Here is a 9,245-nt window from a genome sequence, read left to right on the forward strand (position 1 = left end):
TTCCCACATTCAATATACTAGTATTTTCTGGTTGTACCCAAAAACCCCCCCAAAACTCAACCAACCAGGAAATCATTTCAACTCTTAAATAAAAAGTATTTATAGCAGCAACATGGATGGACCTAGAGATTGTCAAACTGAGTAATGTCAGACAAAGAAAGACAAATATCATGTGATATCACTTATATGTGGTATCTTAAAAAATGGTACAAATTAACTTACAAAACAGAAATAGAGTCATAGATGTGGGAGACAACCTTATGCTTACGGGGAAGGGGGGAGGGAGGGTTGACAAAGGCACATACTATATATCAAATAGATTAAAAAGACCTATTGTATAGCACAGGGAACTGCACTCAATACTCTGGTTTAGGAAAAGAATCTAAAAAAAAGAGTGGATATATGTATACCTAATTCACTTTGCTGTGTCCCCGAAACTAACACAACAGTGTAAATCAGCTATGCTCAAATTTAAAAAGAAAGCGTTTGCACCTTAAAAATGGATGAGGTAGGATTTCTGTCTTCTTAAAAATACTACTAGAGCTGCTAAAAAACTTTGCATTTACAAAATAATTGATACAAATATTCCTTTGTATTGTACAAGAAGGTAGACAGGAACCACTGATAGGCTCGGGTGTGTGATCTTAACCACACGTAACTTCTTTCTTTCCTGCTCCATCAGAGGCTGGGCTCGCCTTGTTTTCAGCCTCTCCATTTGATGCAGGTAAATCTTTCGTCTCTTGGGTGGCCATTTCCCCCGTTTTCCCTTTGCTCCCCTTTCCCCTTTTGCTTGCACTTTTCTATGTAAAATTCATCCTTTCCTGTTGCCTTCTTTGGCTTTGTTTCCACTTTGGCGGGAGTAGGTTTAGTTGACAGCCTCCCAGGTCTCCTCTTGGGCTCCTCCTTCTCCACCCCCGATGAGGAGCTGACCGTCCTCGGGGGCACCCTGGCAGCAGGGTGGGCACGTGCTGGGAGTGGGGAGAGGACTCTGGAAGCTGGTCTGCTTGGCCATGGCTGCTCCTTCCCCTGCCGGAGAAGTTGGGCCCCCTCATGGGCCCTTTTCTTGTTTTTCTGTTTTGTTCTCTTTCCTTTTTGCTCTTCTGATTGAGTGACTTTTACTACCCTTGTCATCCAATCACCAGTCTGTTTTCTTGCCTTCTCTGACTTCCTGCTGGTTTCCACGAGTGTATTTTTGGTTTTAGTAAATGAATTCAAAAGTTTTAAATCTTCCTTTTTTATAGTTTCTAGCCCTTTGCTGAAGGAGGCTTGCAACTCGCCTAGGCTTTTGGTGACTCTCTCATCAAATCCATCCAGTTTTCTACTGAGTCTGATGAACATCTTTACAAGTGTTACTCTTAATTCATTATCTGATAAGTTTCTTATCTCCTCTTTGTTTAGTTGTTTCTCTGAGAGATCCTCATGTTTGGAAGATATTCTTTGAAAGATTCAGTTACGTCACCCAGCCTTGAAAGAGTGGCCTTATGTAGGAGGTGTCCTATGGATCCAGTGGGGCCATCTCCCCTGGTCAACAAAGCCAGGTGTCCCGGGGGTATCCCCTACACGTGCCCTCCTGTGATGGGTAGACAGCAGTTATTGCAGGTATTCTGGTGGGTGAGGTTGGTCCCCAGGCAGACCTGTCTGTGACTGCTGCAGATGGCCTTAGTAGGTCGAGCTGGTCCCTGGTCCAAATGTCTACAGGCCCTGGCTGAAACTGCTGTGGGAGGGGGTGCTGGTGTGTATGGCTGGCCTCTTGAGTTCTTAAGAGAAAGCAGGGGCAGGGCAGGTGGTGTTAGGTAGGCTGATGGAGACTGATAGAAATGGTGCTCACCAGCACCAGGCCAGCTACATGGAAAGAAAGTAAAAACAAATGACGTCTGCCAGCACTTCTGTCCCTAAAGTTCCACTGGACCCCTGCCCCTCTGGTGCACACCCTGAAATTAGCCGATGACTCTCCTTTTTGTATGGCCCAGGTGCTTTTCAAGCTGCTGCCTTTATGATGGACTTTGGAGTGAATGAGTCTCTGCATGAGTCCTTTAAGAGTGGAGTCTCTTCCCTTTCCTATGGCTTCTGGGCTCCCCCAGATGTGAGCCCTGCTGGTTTTCAGAGTCAGCTGTTTTGGGCGCTCAGCTTCCCAGTGCAGGCTCCCCAGGCTGGGGAGCCTGATATGGGACCTGGACCCCTGCTCATCAGGGGGTACCTCTGCGGTTGTGATATCTCTCCTGTTTGTGGGTTGCCACACAGGAGTGTGGGGGCGGTTGGTTCTCACTAGACCAGGACTCTGTGCTTCCTACCTTTCTCAATGTAGCCTTTTCTTTACACCCTTAGGTGTAGAAAATCTGTCGGGCTAGTCTTCAGGTCAATTCTCAGAGGCAGCGGTTCTATATGTGGTTATAGTTTTGGTGTGTCCCTGAGAGGAGGTGAGCACAGGATCTGCCTATTCCAGCAATTTGATCTGAAATTTGTGCAAGGCGCTACCTTAAACACTTGGCTGAACCTAAGTTCAACCTAAATGAGGGCTAGAAGCTGACTCTGGATCTGGCTCTGCTGCCCCTTGAGCAGTCACTTACCCCATCACTTAGTTTCAGCGTCTTTACTCCGTTAGAACCTCTCTTTTAGATGTCAAACCCAGAAAAGCCACATAAAGAGTGATCCTATCGCCTTTCAATCAGAAGGAAATATTTATGACCTTGGATTTGGCAAAGTATTCTTAGATATGACCCTGAAAGCAAATAGAGGGAAAAAAAGATATTTTGGATTTCACCAAATTAATAAATTTTGTGCATTAAAGGGCACCATCAAGAAAGGGAACACATCATTAGAATCCTTGTGCACTATTGGTGGGAATATAAAATTATTCTTCTGGTATGGAAAACAATATGACGGTTCCTCAGAAGATACAGAGGTGATATGTGATTCAGCAATTCCTCTACTGGGTGTATGCTCAAAAGAATCTAAAATATGGGCAGATACTTGTATACTTGTTTATAGGGTCATTATTCACAATAGCGAAAATGTGGAAGCAACCCAAGAGTCCATCAAGGACGACTGGATCAATAAGATGGAGCATACATGTAATAGAATATTATTCAGATTTAATGAGAAAGGGGGCTTCCCTGGTGGCTCAGTCAGTGGTAAAGAATCTGTCTGCGATGCAGGAGACGCAGGAGATGCAGCTTCAATCCCTGAGTTGGGAAGATCCCCTGGAGGAGGAAATGGCAACCCACTCCAATATTCTTGCCTGGGAAATCCCATGGACAGAGGAGCCTGGCGGGCCACAGTCCACGGGGCCCACATAACTGGGGGCCCCACACAACTGAGCAAGTGAGTGCACACTCAATGCGAAAGGAAGTTCTGACACATGTTAAAACACAGATAGACCGTGGGGACATCATGTGAAGTAAAATAAGCCTATCCGAGCAGGACAACCACTGCATGATCCCACTTATGTGAGGTTCCCGTAGCAGTGGAATTTATAGAGACAGAAAGTAGAACAGTGGTTTCAGGGGCTGGAGGAAGGTATGAATGGGGAGTTGTTTAATGAGTACAGAGTTTCAGTCTTGCATGATGAAAACCAAGCTCTGGAGATTGGTTTTCCATAGTCAATGTACTTCACACTGCTGATCTGTACACTTAAAATAGTTAAGATGTACATTTTTATAGTATATGTATGTGATCACAATCAAAAGTAAAAACTCTTAAAGTAAGAGTGAAAACAGCCCACAGAAGGCAAAAAAATTGAAAATTATGTATCTGGTCAGAGACTTGGATAAAGTATAAAGAACGCCTAGTCAATAATAAAAAGCCAAATAATCCAATTTAAAGGTGGCAAAACACTGGAATAGAAAATTTCCCAAGGAAGATATACTAGGATTTCTGGACATGATTACACATGAAGGAAATACAAGTCAAAACTACAATGAGGGTGGGGGTGGTGGGCAAAATTGGTGAAGGAATTAAAATAGTGCAAATTCCCGTTTATAAAATAAGTCACAGGAATGTAATGTGCAGTATAGCAATATAGTCAGTAATACTGTATTGCATATTTGAAAGTGGACCGAGGAGCCTGGCAGGCTATAGTCCATGGGGCTGCAAAAGAATCAGACATGACTTAGTTACTAAACAATATTTACTGGCTTCCCTTGGTGGCTCAGTGGTAAAGAAGTTGCTCGCCAATGTGGGGGATGCAGGAGATCTGGGTTCAATCCCTGGTCCAGGAAGATCCCCTGGAGGAGGAAATGCAACCCACTCCAGTATTTTTGCCTGAAAAATTCCATGGACAGAGGACCCTGCTGGCTTACAGACCAAAGGGCCCAAAGAGTTGGACACAACTGACCAAATGAACACAAGAGAGTAGAGCTTAAAAGTGCTCATTGCAAGAAAAAAAAATTTTTTTTGGTAGATATGTGTGGTGAGAGAGGTTAACTAGACTTATTGTGGTAGTCATATTGCAATACATACAAATACAGAATTATTATGTTGTACAGTTGAAACTAACACTGGGTTGACCAAAAAGGTTATTCAAGTCTTTCCCTAAGGTAGCACTAGCCAACTCAATATAATGTGATATGCTAATTATAACTCAATTAAAAAACCACAGTGAGAAACAACTCCATATCCACTAGAATGGCTAGAATCAAAAGTGAGAGAATAACAGGTATACTTGAGGATATGGTGAGACTGAAACCTTCATACACTGCTGGTGGAAAATAGAAAACGATGCAGTCACTTTGGAACAGTCTGGCAGTTCCTCAAAGATTAAAGCTAGAATTACCACATGACCCATTGATTCCACTCCCAGGCATGTATCAAAGTGAAATAAAAACGCACGTCCACACAAAAACTTGTGCGTGAATGCATCGACTTGAAATGAACTGTCAGATATTTCTTCAGCAAACATGGGTTTACTTGGGATCGGCAGAGAATTACACTTCAGGACCTGAAGCCATGGTGAGTTGTGAGCCAGTCACCCCAGAGCAAAGGAAGGAGGATGCGTTTACAGAGGGAAAAGGACATTATGAGGGTGATAGTAAAAAAAAATCTATGGTTTTTCATTGGCTGAGTCCTTGCAGGGAAAGAAGCCTCCTTCTTCCTCTTTGGCTCTGCTATCATTGTAGGATATGAGAGCTCCGCCTTGTGGTCCCCTGACTCTAATTGAGGTTTCTGTTTTTTTTTTTTTACAAATGCTTATAGCAACAGTTTCCATAATACTCAAAAGTAGTAATAATCCTATGTCCTTTAACAGATGGATACAGAAATGTGCTATAGCCACACAACAGAATATTTTATTATTGTTGTTCAGTCGCTAAGTTGTGTACAACTCTTTGCAAACCTATGGACTGCAGCACACTAGGCTTTCCTGTCCTTGACTATCCCCCTGAGTTTGCTCAAACTCACGTTCATCGAGTCAGTGATGCCATCCAACCGTCTCATCCTCTGTTGTCCCCTTCTCCTCCTGCCTTCCATTTTTTTCAGCATCAGGGTCTCTTCTAATGAGTCAGTTTTTCATGTCAGGAGACCAAAGTATTGGAGCTTCACGTTCAGCATTAGTCCTTCCAATGAATATTCAGGTATTAGTATTGAATGGTTTGATCTTGCCATCCATGGAACTCTCAAGAGTCCTCCAGCACCACAGTTCAAAGGCATCAGTTCTTTGGTGCTCAGCTTTCTTTATGGTCCAACTTTCACATCTGTACATGGCTACTGGAAAAACCATAGCTTTGACTATACCTACCTTTGTCAGCAAAGTGATGTCTCTGCTTTTTAATATGCTGTCTAGATTTATCATAGCTTTGCTTCCAAGGAGAAAACATCTTTTAATTTCATGGCATATTTCTCTGCCATAAAAAGAAAGAAGTATCAATACCTGGATATCCCTTGAAAAGTTATGCTAAGTAAATGAAGTTAACCACAAAGTCCACATTTTATAGAATTCCATTCATATGAAGTCAGTGAATATAGAAACCTAGAGAGACAGAAAGCAGATTAGTGATTGCCTAGGGCCTGGAAGAGGAAGATGGGGAGACACTGATGGCTAGAGGGTACAGGGGTTTCTTTTTGAAATGATATAAATGTTCTAAGATGGACCATAGTGATGACTGCATGTCTGTGAATATACTGAAAACCACTGCATTGTCCATTTAAAAGTGGCCTTATGTTGTATGTAGTATGTATATTGCATCTCAACAAAGCCCTTCAAATAAATGGATAAGTGCATTAAGAATTTTGTGCCAAAAAGAAGGCTGAGTGCCTGAAAATTGATGCTTTCAAATTGTGGCGCTGGAGAAAACTCTTTGAGTCCCTCAGACTGCAAGGAGATCAAGCCAGTCAACCGTGAATATTCATTGGAAGGATTGTTGCTGAAGTTGAAGCTCCAATACTTTGGTCACATGATGTGAAGAACTGACTCATTGGAAAAGACCCTGATGCTGGGAAAGATTGAAGGCAGGAGGAAAAGGGGAAGACAGAGGATGAGATGGTAGGATGGCATCACTGACTCAATGGACTTGAGTTTGAGCAAACTCCAGGAGATAGTGGAGGACAGAGGAGCCTGGTGTGCTGCAGTCCATAGGGTCCTAAAGAGTGGGACAAGACTTAGTGACTGAACAATAACAACATCAATCGACTCTCTTAAGTATATTAGTCGTTTCTGGGTATATCCCACATTTACATAACCCTTTATTTTCTTTTATCAGAGAAAATAGGAAATTTGTTGTGGGAATATTATAGCTGTTCACATCTCAAAGTGCTTTAAGAACACACTCAGAAACTAATGTGAAGTCAATCTCCTGCCAGAGTAAAGTGGATACCTAAGAATTTAATGAAGACTTCTCATAGTTTGTGATTGGTGTGAGGAGATCATCCTGTTCCAGGCTGTCCTGAGGCAGGCAATCCATGTGCTCTGGGCCTGCTCCTCAAGGTCCATTCCACTAAAAACAGCCTTGAGTTCTCTGCTTACACATTTGTGTCCCCCTCAGGTCTGGAGCTAGCTCGGCTTAAACGCAATGATCCTTGGAGGGTCAGGGCAGAAGCCAGGTCTGTTTGGTCACGTGACCTCCACCTGCTGTTACCCATGGGGGCAGGGTGATGGTGGTGGGGAGGGAGCGTCCTTTCGAAGGGTGCTCTAGGGAGCGCATCAAGGGCAGGTGCGTGGGGCCACTCTCTGCCTGGCGTGGACATTGTTCCTCCGCGTGGATGCGCTGGGGATCGCGTCTCAGTTGTGCTTCCCCGCCGCAGGTGGAGCTTTTGTTTGCGCCTAGACCTGCGCCGGATTCGGGAGTGGAAGTGGGGAGGCTGGGAGGACCCCAGAAGTCGGGAAGTGTGCGGAGAGGGGAGATTGAGTGGGCTTCGGCCGTGGTGGGACACGGGGCCCTCTGCAGTCAGCTCTGGAGTCTGCGGACCCAGGTGGGCCGAGGGCGCCTCTGGGACCTCAGTCCCCTTGGGCTCGCTAGTGGGGGCGGGACTGAAAGCAAGGACCCGGGTCGGGGAAGGTGGTCCTGTCCCTTCACTGTGCTCCTCGACTTTGGCTCTGGATCCTCTCTGGGCAGCCCTGACCCAGCAGTCCCTTGTCTCCTCCAGATTGTACGGTGACCACAGGAAGGATCAGCCAGGGACAGTTGTGACTCGGTTTCAGGGGTTGGCGAGTGGGAGCAGCTGTGGTCTGTGGGGTCCCCAGTCCCTTTTCCCTTCCCAGTGGCATTCATCGTCTTTTGAATTATTCAAAAATTTAGGAGTAGGACCTCAAGTTCATGACCTGTCCCTCCTGCCTAATGCTTCCTGCTGCTGCTGCTGCTAAGTCGCTTCAGTCGTGTCCCACTCTGTGCGACCCCATAGACTGCAGCCCATCAGGCTCCCCCGTCCCTGGGATTCTCCAGGCAAGAACACTGGAGTGGGTTGCCATGTCTTCCTCCAATGTATGAAAGTGAAAAGTGAAAGTGAAGTTGCTCAGTCCTTTCGGACTCTTAGCCACCCCATGGACTGCAGTGCACCAGGCTCCTCCATCCATGGGATTTTTCAGGTAAGAGTACTGGAGTGGGGTGCCATTGCCTTCTCCAACGCTTCCTAGGGCTGGCAATAAATCCCTAAACTTTCAGATCCCTCCCGCCTTCTCATAGCCAACTTGTCCTCTCTAATTCACAGCGTCATCAGCTATTCGTTCTCCATGATCATTTCAAACAGACCCAATATTTTAATTGTCATTTCCCCACAGTCAATGCTTGGCTCACTTTAAAAAGATTCATTTTTTTGTTTGTGGCTATTTTACATGAGAGCTAAGCAGAGAATAACCACCTGTAACTGTGTTGTATAAAACCCTCTGAGATCTTTCCTGGTCACAGACATCCTTGGGAAAGATATTTGGGTGGAGGTTCTTTGGAAACTCACCTGTCAGCACTGCCCCTCGCTGTTTGTCACCTTGAAAAATTTATTCACTTGAATCTCATTTTTCTATTTGTAAAATATCATTAATAAGAATAAAATATTTCAAACGAGCAAGAAAGGAATGTTTCAGAAAAATGAAATAATGACTTCAGTGTTATTACATTCCATTTGCAAAGAATTCTTCCTTTCTAAAAATTTCCCTGGGAGTGTGCATAACTATTCTGAGGTCTTGTTAGGAACCAAACTTGGGTTCACTCACCCCTGCAGAGAAAAGTCAACCTACTGACACTGGGCTGTGGTGAAGGAAAGTGTGGCATTTATTGCAGGGCATCAAGTAAGGAGTCCAGGAAGCTAGTGCTTAAAAGTCCTGAACTCCTGAAGGCTTTCAGGAAAGATTTTTAAAGATAGGATGAGGGAGAGGGGTTTGTGGGGTGCATGATCAGCTGACGGACATTCTTCTGATGTTTTTGGGAGTCAACATCATCAACTTTCTGGTTCCAACCAGTCTGAGGTCTATTTGCTTGTGGGCTGCATACAGTTAACTTCTTCCACTTGGTGGGGGCTTCAGTATCTGCAAAACAGCTCAGAGGATATGGCTCAGAGTATTATCTATAGTCCTTGAGGAGCAGGGCTTCCCAGATAGTGCTAGTGGTAAAGAACCCGACTAGCAATGCAGGAGATGCCTGAGACAAGGTTTCAATCCCTGAGTTGGGACAATCCCCTGGAAGACCTGGCCATCCACTCCAGTATCCTTGCCTGGAGAATCCCATGGACAGAGGAGCCTGGTGGACTGCAGTCCATGAAGTTGCAAAGAGTCAGACACTATTGAAGCAACTTAGCACGCACTTGAGGAGGAATGAAAGTCCTTG

General features: G+C 44.8%; 1 pseudogene; it reads right to left on the minus strand.

Annotated features, from left to right (window-relative positions):
* Nucleotides 1-583: 583 nt before the first annotated feature.
* LOC133251981 (non-histone chromosomal protein HMG-14-like) lies at nucleotides 584-1,144 on the minus strand (annotated as a pseudogene).
* Nucleotides 1,145-9,245: the final 8,101 nt, after the last annotated feature.

The sequence above is a fragment of the Bos javanicus genome, chromosome 7 (genome assembly GCF_032452875.1).
Source record: "Bos javanicus breed banteng chromosome 7, ARS-OSU_banteng_1.0, whole genome shotgun sequence".
Lineage (NCBI taxonomy): Eukaryota > Metazoa > Chordata > Mammalia > Artiodactyla > Bovidae > Bos > Bos javanicus.